Raw genomic sequence first — 12032 nt, forward strand, 5'->3', positions numbered from 1 at the left:
GGGGGAGCCCCGACGGAGCGGGAGGCGGCGGAGAGGGGCTGGAGGAGCCGCGGGGAGCGGGGCCGGTGGGGGCAGCCCGGGGAGCGCGCTGTGCCCGCGGCTGCGTGCCGCCCGCTGCCGGGTGGGGTTCGTGGTCATCGGCCGGGCCCCAGGAGACTCCGGGCGGACCCTGCGCCCACCGCCCAGACGCCAGGAGCTGCCACGCTGACTTCCACCACCCAGAGCTCCCAGCTGAACTTCACCGTGCATCATCTGCACCCCCAAAAAACACCAGCCCGACCCCGTACCCAACAACTGGAATCCCCAAGAGGCGCCAGCAGGACGCTGCACCTGGCAAACAGACCTCGAGAGCCACCAGGCAGACCCTGTGCCCACTGGTTGGACCCCCAAGCTGTCCCGCTGACCCTTCTTCCACCATCCGGACCCCAGGAGCCAGCACCGAGACCTCAAGAGCCCCCAGCTGCACCTTGCTCCCCATCACCCAGAGCCCCCCAGCGGGCCCCACACCCACCAAGCACCCCCAGAGCCTCCAGCCGTGCCCACGGCTGTCAGCCCATGGGTGGCTGTGGTGGATGCTGTGGGGCAGAGGGAACACACAACCCTCTGGGACGTGGTGTCCCCAACATCACCAGCTGCCGTCCCATGGGAAGGGACCGTTTTGGGGCTTTGGGTGGTGCCTGAGAGCAGCCCTCCCAGGGAACAGGGAATTTTGTGCCCCAGATCCTTCTGAAGGAGGGAGACATTTGGAGCAGAGGGGCAGCCGTGGTCCCGCGCTGCCCTTGGACTCACCTTGGCTCCCCAAAGGCAAACACTAATGTCCCCCGGAGCCGCTTCTCTTTTCGCTCATGGTGAATTCCTCCAGCGCTCTCCCTGCGTTCCCTCCGCGGGCTGCTCACCCTTTGACATGGCAGCCACGTGCCACGAGGAAACCCTCCTTCGCCGACTTTAACTCTGTCTCTCCCTCGAATAACAGCGGGCTCGGATTGCCCTGCGCTCCCCACTGCACGGCGCGGGGGTCCCGGCGCTTGCGGGCAAAACTCCAGCGATGTCCAGGGGGTGATCTGAGGTTTGCAGGTGGCAAAGTGCAATGGGCATTTGTGGGTGCAGAGAGGATGGGGGAGAAAATCCCCTCGGGGTGCTGCAAGGGAAGGGGACGGCGGGGACACGGCAGGTCCCGGCGCCGGGCACGGGAAGGCTGGGGAAGGAGCAGGAATAGCTGAAAGAACTAAATATGGAAACTTGGATAAAACAGAGCTGAAGTAGGGAGACGGTTTCCTAACAGAATTCAAAGCATATAAACAAAGTCGGGGAGGGAGAGAGGTTGTCTGGAGGGGGGCCTTTATGAGTAATATTTAGAAAAACTGGCTGGAAATATCTCTTCGGGAAAGGCAATTTCATCAAAGCAGATCTGCAGCTTTGTGGGGACAGCGTTGTTCTGGGAACACGTTGTTTCTGGGGAAGAGGTGCTGAAAACACAGGCCTCGATGGTGGAAAGCCGCTCCTTCCAGCGTTCGGGTTTTTTTGACTGCTGTGTTTCGAGGATAGAACGCTGAGTTTTGTGGCAACACTTAAAGAACAACAAAGATTTCACTCGGGTTGGCCCAGAGCTCCCTGACCGCCTCTCTGCTCTCCTGCTCCCCAGGCAGGGTGCCGTGGGCTCCTGCCCTGGGATCCTAGCAGGGCTCAGCCCCTTGAGGCTGGCCCTTAATTCTCTAAGGAGCTCAGCTTTGTCAGCTTCTCACCACCTTCTCCTTTGCGTTTTGGTGTTGTGTCGGTGGAAGGGGCTGTTTAATGTGATTACTCCCGTAAGGGCGATCTAAGAAGATCAGCGGGGCTCAGCTTTACGGTGTTGCAGGGGCTGTGGGCAGCAGGCTCAGGTCCTGCACCCACAGGGAGCTCAGCTGCTCGCTGCAGGGCTCCCTGCACCCAAAGGAGGCAACCTGCTGGAACAAAAAGCCGCCACATCTGACCCAAAATGGCTTCTTTTTTTTTTTTCTCCGAGCTCTACAAGGCAGCGTGTCCGTGTCCAGGCAGATCTCAGTACATTGTTTACATCCAGCTTTTTCTTTTCTATGCATTTCTTTGCTTGGGGATGCTTGCCCCAAAGCAACAGCTGGTTTGGGATTAGTGCAGAGGACTGCTGTAACGGGAGCCAGGTGGGATGGGAGAGGGCTGACTGCTGGGAAAGAGGCCAGGAGTGCAACCTCTGCTGTAGCATCCAATTTTCATAAGTGTCAAACAAACCCAGCCCTCCTGAAAGCCGGCTCGAGGCTGCAGTCGGTGCAGAACAGCTCCTCTGGGTCTCATTGCTGGCGCAGGAGGCCCTGGCTGAGCAGGTAGCAGATGTCAGTAAGCGCGAAATCAACAAACCACCAAAAGAAATTACACAAGCACCAATAAACCAGAGAGTGGAAAAAAAGCTGTTGTGGGTTTTTTTGTTTTTTGGGTTTTTTTTTTTTTTTGCATTGTTTTTGTTTTTTTTTCTCATTTTTCTTGGCTCCTCCACGTTCCAGGCAGGCTGACACGGAGATCTCTGTGCCTGCAGATGGCTGTGATCCTTGGGGAAGCCAAAGCGCCCCAGATAATGCATGCATTGCTGCCGAGAGCAGGTGGGAAGGAAATGGAGCATCACGGGCACAGGGCAACGGCACACAAAGGGATTCAGTAGGAGGAGGGGTGGGTGCTGTGCAGAATCCCCTCCTTCAGCAGGGAAACAGCTGGCTGGTTGGGCAGCTGGGCTCCGCGGCAGCCAGCAGCAGTTCTGGCTAATTGATTTATAAATGAGTCATTTCAGCAAGGGGCTGGATAGCTTTGCAGAATATCGTTGCAATGAAAGGAGACTAGCTTAGAAATAGAGAGAATTGGGAGGGGAAAAATATTTTTGAAGAAAAAACTGTGGAATATCTCTTATTTCTCTTGGCTGCTATGCCTTGTGAGTGTCCCCAAATCTCAAAGTTGCAAGAATTGCAATAAAGCTGCAGGAGTTTGCTGCACTGGGTGCCAACACGCAGCCTTGAGGGCAACCTAGCTCTGAAGCCCCAACAAACGTGGCCGAGGAGGTCTGTCCTGCTTCCTACAAATGTCATGCATCTGCCTGATTGCTGCAGGCTGCAGTGCTCTTCCTCCTCCCACGCAGGGCGCACAGCATGTGCCAGAGCTGCTGTACCTTTCTAGTTGCAAACTGGATGCAAACAACTTGGGCACCATAGGGAGGCAATATTATCTTTGCAGGACGCGCTTTTTCACGGTAAGAACAGTAAAGCTGTGTGAGTCAGCTTGGCATGGCACATCCTGGAGCAGCAACCGCGGTTCCCGTGCAGCAAGACAGGTTGCTCTGCTCCAGTGCGGGTTGGTGAGCAGCAGGAAGGTGCCCAGCGAGGACAGATCGGGGCCCATGATGGAAGTCGGACAGCTCGGAGATCTCACTGGGACGGATCTGCAGACTGTGCCAGCAGAGCTGGAAATTCCACTGCCCAAGCCCTGGAGGAGCAGCTCCCCGGGCCCGACCGTGCACAAGGCCGGACCTCGGACCTGCAGGAGCCCAGCGCAGGCCTAGGACAGGGCCAAGGCGCTGAGTGCCCCGCTCCCTGCGGCCCAGCCCCGCTGCTCCCGAGCGCAGGCGGTCCCGCCCCCAGCCCAACTGCTTCCCGCCCCGCCGAGATCTCGCGAGATCAGCCCCGGGTCATGCGCCTGCGCGGTGAAGCGGCCCAAGGGAAAGGGGCGTGGCCTCCGCCCCGCCGCCTCACGGGTCCGCCGCCATCTTGTTTCTCGGCCGCCGGGCGCGCGCTCTGCTCCAGCCGCACCCCTCCCCCTCCCTCCCGCCTCCCGCCAGCCGGGCCGGAGGCAGCGCGGCCGCCGGGCGGAGGAGGCGGAGGTCGCGGCGCCGACCGGCCCGGTGAGTGCGTGGAGGGCGAGTTGGAAGGCGGCGGGGGGGAGGCGGCGGCCTAGCGAGAACCGTGAGGCGGGGGCGGTGCGAGTGGGCTCCCCCCCTCCCCCTCCCTTCGGCGGCGCCGTTCCGATTGGCACAGGCGCGCTGCGCGCGCTGATTGGTCCATGCGGGGGGAGGCGGGCGAAAGAAGCCGCGCGCTGATTGGCTGCTGAGAGACGGACCGGGGAGAGGACGGGAAGCCCAACGGTTTCCCCGCGCAGCGCGAGGGTTGGGGGGGGGGCGACGAGGCCTGGGCGGGCGGGGCCCGGTAGGGCCGTGCTGCGGAGAGCCCGGTTCCGCGTGCCGTTACCAGCTGTTACCGATACCTGTTCGTTTGGTTGATTTTTTTTCCTCCGCACTCCTCTGGAGGACAGGGCGAGGAGGGGCTGGAGTGGGGCCGGGCCGTGAGGCGGGCGGAGGTGTTCTGTGGTGCGCTCCTGAGGGCTCCGTGACTCTGTACTATAGACCTGAACGTAAATGTGGTCCTGTGCGTTCTGCCCGTTCCTGAGAGAAGGACAGAAGCGCGGCCCAGGGCGAACAGCTGTTGCGGTGGGCTCGGTGCCATGCAGGCCGCGGTGTTCTCTAGCTGCTGGCTGTGGGTCAGGGACACTTCAGGTGGCAGGCACTGCTCACGGTCTGTGTGATGCATGGCCCGGAGCACTTACAGGGAAAGAACAGCAGTGGCGGTGGGCCCTTGGTCTGGAGTCTGCCTCCTCGTGGTGCTTTGTCTGCAGGCAGTGAAATGGGGAGGTCCCAGCTGGCACCATGGCAGTGCAGAGCAGACTGCAAGCATGTGGTCCTGCACACAGCACACACACCTGGGTCATCAGACAGAAGGCGCTGCTGTTGCCCATGGCAACGCTGTGTGTCTTTTGATAGGCGTATCTGTGCCCTCCTTAAATTAGGTTACATTTTTGGACAGGGCTGCTGTTAGGGCATTGAGCCTCGTTCCGCTGCTGGCCTAAAACAGTGCGCGGCTCACTGTCCTTTGTGCATTAGTGACAAACAGGCACAGTGTTCTGTGATGCTGCTGGCATTGCGCAGCCCTTTGTGACCACTGTGTTTGGTGCTGCTGTTCCAGGGGCTCGGGGAGCTGATCCCACACCGTGACCTTGAGCCTGTTCCAATCCCTCCGTTATTTAGTGCTTTGCAATGAGGCATGCAGCTTCATGTAACGTTTAGGCATGCTCTGAGCAGTGCCCCAGGATGCAGGATGGGGTTAGCAGCACGCCTTCCTCCCTGTGCCCTCCCGGTTGGTTTTTAGTTAAATCAGATGGGATTTGGGCAATTCTGAAGTCCAGCTCAGCTGCACTGTGTGATTCCAACTGCAGTGATTGAAAGAGTGCAGGGGTTCCCAAATGGAAATTGTTGGTTTATTTTTCACTTATCACCGAGAACTGTGACACTGCGGCAGGCCTTAGCACTCGGGTACCCGCAGGAGCACTTCCAAGCAGCAATCTGTATCCCAGAACGCAGCTCGAAGCGCAGGTGCCGCTGACCACGGGATGCAGAGGTCAGGCAGAACCCCCGCTTCCATTTTATTTGTTACGTTTTCCCGGCATCGCTTCCGAGCGGCAGGTAGTGCCTCGGAGGAGTGGCCCCGCAGCGCTGTCGCTCCCCGCCAACCGGGCCCGGCCCTGCGCTGCCCCGGGAACGACTCCGCCCTCCCGCGCGGCCCCGTGACGCGACGCCGGAGGAGGGGGGCGGGCGTTGCTGGGAGCGACAGCCGCGCGGGCCAATCGGCAGCGCCGCGCGCTCCCTCCGCGTGCCGGCTGGCCAATAGGCGCCGCCGAGCGGGGTAGGAGGGCGCAGGGCCGCTCCGCCGAGCGGGCCGCGGGCGAGCGCCGCTCTGACCCCTGCGCTGCCTCTCAAGGTAACTTTAAAGCAGGAAGCGGACGGCCGGGGCGAGCCGCCGGCGGCAGCCAATGAGCGCGCGGGGCCGCAGCTCCCCCCCGCGGCGTTCAGCCAATGGGCGCGGCGGGGCGGGCGCAGCAGGGTAGGCTGAGAGGCGGCTGTTAAAGGGGCCGGGGCCCCGGTCCGGCGGGGACGCGGAGTCCCGGCAGGCAGGGGTCAGCTCAAAGACAAAGGAATGGCGGACCGGCCCGGGACGCCCGGGGGCCACCGCCCCGCGGCACCATCCCGTCCCGCCCGGCGGGCGGCCCTCGCGGCCCGGTGAGTTGGTGGTGCTGGCGGGGGCCGCGCGGGTTGGGCGGGGGGCGGCCGCGGCCCGGTGACAGCGCAGCGGTGGCACCGCCCGGCCCTGCTCGGGGCCTCCGCCGCGCGGACGGAGAGCGGCTGCGGGCGAGGCTCTGTGCGCGGGGCTGAGCCCCCAGGGTTGAGGAGGAGGGGGTGCGGGCGGGCGAACGGAGGGAGCACCCCGGGCTGAGCTGAGCGCGGGGCTGCGCCGCCACGGGGCCGCGAACCGGGAATTCGGGGGCGGGAGGGGGGGGCACAAAATGGCAGCGCCTCCCCCGGTGCCCGCCGAGCTGTGGGGCTGGGGGAGGGAGGGAGAGAGATAAAGGGCGATACGGGAGCTGACGCCCGGCCTCTGCGGCCAACGACACCAGCGGCAGCAGGCCCCCAGCCGCCCCCAGGCTCCTGCCTGCTGCCCGCAGCCCTTTGTTTTCTCTCCCGTTTGCCACCGAACACTGAAGGTCACTGAGAGGCCGGGCACGGCTGGATATACACCAGGGCCAGCGGGCTGAGGGTGGCAGGGGCGAGCGGGCGGCCTCGGGGGAACGCAGGCCCAGGCCTGGAGCCGGTGCAGAGCTGCAGCCGAGTGCCCGAGTGAGGCCTCCCTGCATCAGCAGCAGTGACCTTGAGATGCCGCGGCTCCCGGCCTCCAGAATGAAGGACAAAGTTTGTTTACGGCACTTTGGCCAGGGAAAAAAAAAGATTGTGAGTTGAAAAATGAAGCTGCTCCCCTCGCCCAGGGCACCGAGGGCATGGGGAATGGTGTGCAGCTCGGAATTAAGTGCACATTGCAGGCATTCCTCTCCCCGCACCGCAGCGGGATGTTTGGTGCTGCTGGCACGTCCTTGCTGTGCTGCTGGGGCTGCAGGACACAGCCCAGTGCTCTGGGCCCACTCTGGGGCTTTTTTTTCTCCAACTACAAATTGCTGGCTTCAGAATTGCTGTTCTCAGAAGTGGAGGTAATTACATTGTGCTTCTTATGCCTGCGGGATGTCAGAGCTGAGCACGTTCCCCGAGCCCGACTCTCGGTGATGCCACCTGTAACTGAGGGACCACACTGTGGGCTCCAGCTGCAACCTGAGTGCTCTTTGAGTTGATACAGCCTCTGAGCGTTACTGGGTATTTTAATTTCCATTAAGACTAGTGAGAAGCATCGCCCTGCCTCAGGCTCAGCTTTCTGTGGTTTCATGTGGTTTCAAGCCTGAGAAGGGGCAGAGGGAAAACCATCCCCTGTTGGTAACAGTGACTGCTCCAGGTCGTTGGTGGGGCAGCAGCAGCACCTGCTGAGCACCTGCTGGGCACCTGGGCATTGCTGCCAGCTAGGAGGTCACTGCTGGCCTCTATGAGTAGAGATGAGCCATTTTAAGCTGCTTTTTTAACATGTATTTTGGATGCATTCAGCTGCTCCATGCTTTTGAGATGTAGCCGGAGTCTTTGTTACACCCAGTGTTCATCATATTTCAGAGCTTGTGCTTGCAAGAGGCTATGGATGTGCAGCAATAGGTGCTGCTTGATCTTCCTGGGTGAAGAACAGCAGAAAAAGCCGTAAAGCTTCCAGCACTGAAAAGGGATTTGTGTATGCATTCTGCCAGCTCTGACCTTCTGGTAGCCCATGGAGCGGGGGGAAGGTCCCCATGTCCCAGTTCTTCTGCTCCGTGGGGTTGGGATGCGTTCTCTGTGCCTCAAAGGTCCGTTTTGATCAGGGCCACAAACCAGGCCCTAGGTTTTGTCTGGGAGACTTTTCCATGGTTATTTCTTGTACTAACGCAGCTGGCAGCGCAAGCAGGGAAGGTTCAGAGGATGCAGGGTTGTTGTGGGAAGTTGGCACCTATGGGTTGAGACGCTCGGAGCCTGGTGGTTGCCTGCAGGAGGTCACCTTCGAAGCCGGTGTTGATGTTTGTTTTGTTGGGTTCCTTGAATTGGCCTGGGATCTGGTATTTATATAATGCATGACATCTGTATTCCAGTGGTGTGGGTACAGGAAGCGGCTTATCGGGCTGCCTGCGCTGGAAGCGAATCAAAGTTGTATGGTTCACTTCGACTCTTTCTTTCTTGTTTTGCTGTTGTGCTTCAGAGCAGCCAAAGAACTGTCACGGGGGCATTGTCTGTGTGACCAAACATCAGGTACCTGCCGAGCCACCCCAGGGCTCTGGGAAGCTCCTGGTGTCAGGTACTGCTCAGAACCCAAGAATTCCTGCGTGCTGAGATCTCGCTGTGGGGTTTTCTCCTGTTGTCTATGGTTTGCTGTCCTGTTTGGTCACTGCCTGATGAATCAAAGTGGGTCAGTCTCGGTTGTCTTCTTTATTCATTGAAGGTGACCCACGAGAGTGTAGATTTGTGCATTTATAGTACAAGATCACAAAAAAAATCAAGGCCTCATGGCAGCATTCCGCCTGCCCATTGAGTTCCTAGGTCGTGTTTTTTTTTTAAGTGAAGTCTTCTGACCTTGGGAGGCAAAAGGCTTATGCTTGTGTTATGAAAATGATTATTTTTAACTTCTGCGGGATGCCATTTGTTAATTTAATTTATGGAATTGAGTAAAGAAGGAAATAGGAACATCAAGTGCTATAATAACGCCTTCAGGTAAAGAACCCTGCAGCCCCGAAAAGCCCGATGTTCATTTCACTTTTCTACCACGAACAGCGAAGCTCTCAGAAGCGATGCTTAGAGCTGGCGCAGCCTTTCCCTCCGCTTAAAGCTGTCACAGGGGTTTGGGAACAACTCCTGTCTACTGCTGTTGAGGTGTGGTTTTAATCCTTTCTGCCTTCCCCTCTTCCCTCTCTAGCAGGACGGTGGTGACTGAGTCTAAAAGTGCAGCAGAAGAGCAAAGAAGCACGCAGCGCTTAAGACTGCATTAAAACTGGAGCGTGGCTGCCCTAGCTGCGCTGCAGCCGCGGTGTTAGCGCAGCGCCGTGCGGTCCCGCTGCTGCCCTGCTCCTGCTGACAGCCTGCACACACCTGCGTGCGCCTCGGAAGGGTGAGAGGAGCTTGCAGGACTTCGTGTAGAAACGTGTAATTTCACGCAGAATTGTTTGTAAATAACTCAAAATACGTAAGGACTAAGATTTTAAAACAATTTCTGCTGGGTGTTTAATGTAGGAGCTGGGGAGCCATCGGGGTTCGTCTTAGACACTCGTTATTTGGGAATTTTCCTCTGCTTCTTGCTCCGTGTGCTTGCCTGCCCAAACTGCCCTGCAAAGAGCAACTATTTAATAATGTTTAACTGTTGAAACACCAAATATCAAGTATGACCCTTGTGCTCTTTCATTCAAAGAAGAAAGGGAAGTAAAATAACCAGTGCAAACAGCAATTCAGATTATTTTGTTTGCTTTCCCTTTCAAAAGAAAACTATGCCGGCGTTCTTTTTCACGTGGTGGTTTAAGGTTTGCAGTGCTGTGGGGAGGCAGCTCTCAAGCTGAAGCGCAGTTCTGTGCCACCCCGGGGGGGTTGTGATACAAGCCCTGGTGTGTTTGTGTGCATGGTTCAGGGTGGGCCCCGCTGTGCTGTTAGCAGCCCTGTCAGTTAGCTCGTGCGTTGCAAACAGTGACCTCGAGTTTCTGTGAAAGTGAGTGTGACTGCTGTCACTTTTCCCCTCCTGAAGGAGTGAAGCTGACGATAACCCATCCCAGACTGCTGTGTCCCACCGCCTGCGACGGTCACTGCCTGTGCCTGCTGGGTCACGCTGTCTCCTGTACGAATGTCAGCAAGGCGCCGTGGTTCCTGTGGGTGCGTGCTCAGGGCAGCGCCCGTGCTGTGGCTGTTCCCATCCTGCACAGCCAGGGCAGCGTGGATCGGTGGCTCTCGTCCTGCGCAGAAGGTGCCAGCTCCGCATCCAGCAGGGGCCTGGAGCTCGTTTGTGCTTTTGTGCAGCTCTGTGAGACCTGGGCTGTAATTTCATATCAGGAGAAGCTCTCTGGTCAGTTTGTGCTCTGTGAACGGAGCTGGCAGGCTGTTCTGTTCTGCCTCCCTTCTGCAGGAGCCTCGGCAGCACCGCTGCCTCGAGTCCAGCCATGCTCCTCCAGCCCCAGCCTGCCCAAAGCAGGTGCCAGGGGCTGCACTGGGAGCAAGGAGGGCACGGGATTGGTGCAGGGTGGACGGGGCATGTGGGCAGAGCCCAGCCACGGTCCTGCTGGAGCTGGGTATGAGGAGCTGGGTGCTGGTGGAAGTGGAGATCCAGGCCCTCTCCTTGGCATTGCGGCTGATTTGGGCTTAAATCAAACGCCGTGCCTCGCAGGAATGAAAACAAGTAACGCGTTAGAGGTACGAGGGAGTTAATGTTCAAACAGCGCTTTGAAGATAAAATATATATTGCTAAATAGACGAAGAAGAAAGGGCTGGAAGGCACCTGAAGAGGTCATCTTGTTTGTTTTTCTGCCCCAAGGCAAGAGCAACTCGAGCTCAACCCTTTCTGACTTGTTTGTGCAGCCTTCTCTTGCAAACCTGCAGCAAGATGTGCTCTGTATCCTCCACAGGTAACTTAGTCCAGCATTCAACTCCCCCGTCCGTTGTGTCCAGTTTTCATTGTATTGAACAGGAGAAATCCACAGACCTGCGCCGTGTCCAGCCCAGGGTGATCCTCCCATGCCGACATCACGGGGTGACGGTGCCAGCTGTGTGTGCAATGCCGCAAGAAGGAAAGGTTAAAAATAAACCAAGGGATTGCGGAAGCTTCTTCTAGTGGCACATTGGAAGGAAGTGCTTGTTTTGAATTATGGTGGTGATGCAGAAACCTCTGGAATTTGCTTTTAAGAGGTTGAAAGTTTGCTTTCATCGAGAGCAGAACTTGAGAATCTTTGTAGGTTTGTGAGCACGACCTTTTCCCGCTGCCTGCCCGGTTTTCCAGCACTGAAATGGAGAAGAGTTCCCACATCTTTTGGGTGAATGATTTTGAGCTGTGACTTTATTTTGTTACCCATACTTAAAGGTGGTAGTGAGATGTCTCGGTGCGCGTGCTGCAGAGTGAAGTTGTGCTGCTGTGTTTTGAGCACTCGCACGTGAGTACCTGCGTGTCTGCGATGCTTTGTGCAGAGCAGCGCGGCGGAGCCTTTGCCTGCAGCGTCCCACTCGTCGTCTGTGGTTCCTGCTTCGTGTTTGTTTTGCTGGTTTTGTTCAAAGCTGATCTTGCTTCCAAAAACTGTTGCGTATAAACGTGCTGTCTCCTTAGAATTGCAGTAAATGTGGCCGTATTTCAGGAAGGGAGGTTCGGATGGGAGTTAGAAGATTACGTATGTTGTGTTGAGTGGATCTCGAAGCAGAGAAAATGTGCGGTGAGTGGAGGCATGGCATCCCCATGGCAGCACTTTCAGCCCACTGGCTGCCAAAGGTTTGCTTTAAAGTGAGGTTGCACAGGACATGAATGCACACAGAGCACTGCAGCTCCTCGTGGCACGGAGACGTGCTGTCAGCCATCACAAAGCCTGTGCCCAGAGTCTTTGTAGCCCATTCCAGACTGGATTGATGCTCTGTGTTTGGGGTTCTGCTGCTCCCTCAGATGCTCTAATGGCCAAAATGAGAGCAGGATCTCGCAGGGAGTGCTGGCATGTGGCTGTCGTACTCTGAAGACTCCTCCTCTGCCGCCATTTACAGGAATGTGTTACTGGATTCGTGTAAACCTGTATGTGCCTCTCTTGTGAAACTAGTTCAGCCTTGCTAGATTGTTCCTCCTGATTTGGGCAGGATCAGGTGTCTGGCACTTCTTGCTACGCAGAGCTCATTCTTTAGATATGCAAGTGGGCTCTGCACATTTTACTTTTTAATCAAGGGACAGGCTCCCAAAACAGAGCGCTGCAGCGAGAGCATCACGCTGAAAGTAGTGCTGAATGTCAGGAGGAGTGTTTGTTCCAGATACTCACTTTTCAGCTCTGTGGATCTGTTCTTCAAACTTCAGGGTTTTGCTGTGTGCAGGGGCATT

At 57.6% G+C, this 12032-nt stretch overlaps 2 protein-coding genes across 7 annotated transcripts in view; one reads left to right on the plus strand and one right to left on the minus strand.

Annotated features, from left to right (window-relative positions):
- The window catches only part of RIMS3 (regulating synaptic membrane exocytosis 3), a 12789-nt gene extending 9115 nt beyond the window's left edge, over window positions 1–3674 (minus strand). The window contains exon 1 of the mRNA XM_021375580.1: window positions 790–3674. The gene's annotated coding sequence lies outside the window, so the exon portion shown is untranslated. The remainder of the gene's footprint in view (window positions 1–789) is intronic.
- Window positions 3727–12032, plus strand: part of NFYC (nuclear transcription factor Y subunit gamma) — a 29245-nt gene continuing 20939 nt past the window's right edge. For 2 of the 6 annotated variants that reach the window (XM_021375575.1, XM_021375576.1), the window contains exon 1: window positions 3730–3895. The gene's annotated coding sequence lies outside the window, so the exon portion shown is untranslated. Of the gene's footprint in view, window positions 3896–5683; window positions 5802–5923; window positions 6101–12032 lie in introns of those variants that run through there. The other 4 variants (XM_021375577.1, XM_021375574.1, XM_021375579.1 and 1 more) reach the window with 4 other exon arrangements.

The sequence above is a fragment of the Numida meleagris genome, chromosome 22 (genome assembly GCF_002078875.1).
Source record: "Numida meleagris isolate 19003 breed g44 Domestic line chromosome 22, NumMel1.0, whole genome shotgun sequence".
Classification (NCBI taxonomy): Eukaryota; Metazoa; Chordata; class Aves; order Galliformes; family Numididae; genus Numida; species Numida meleagris.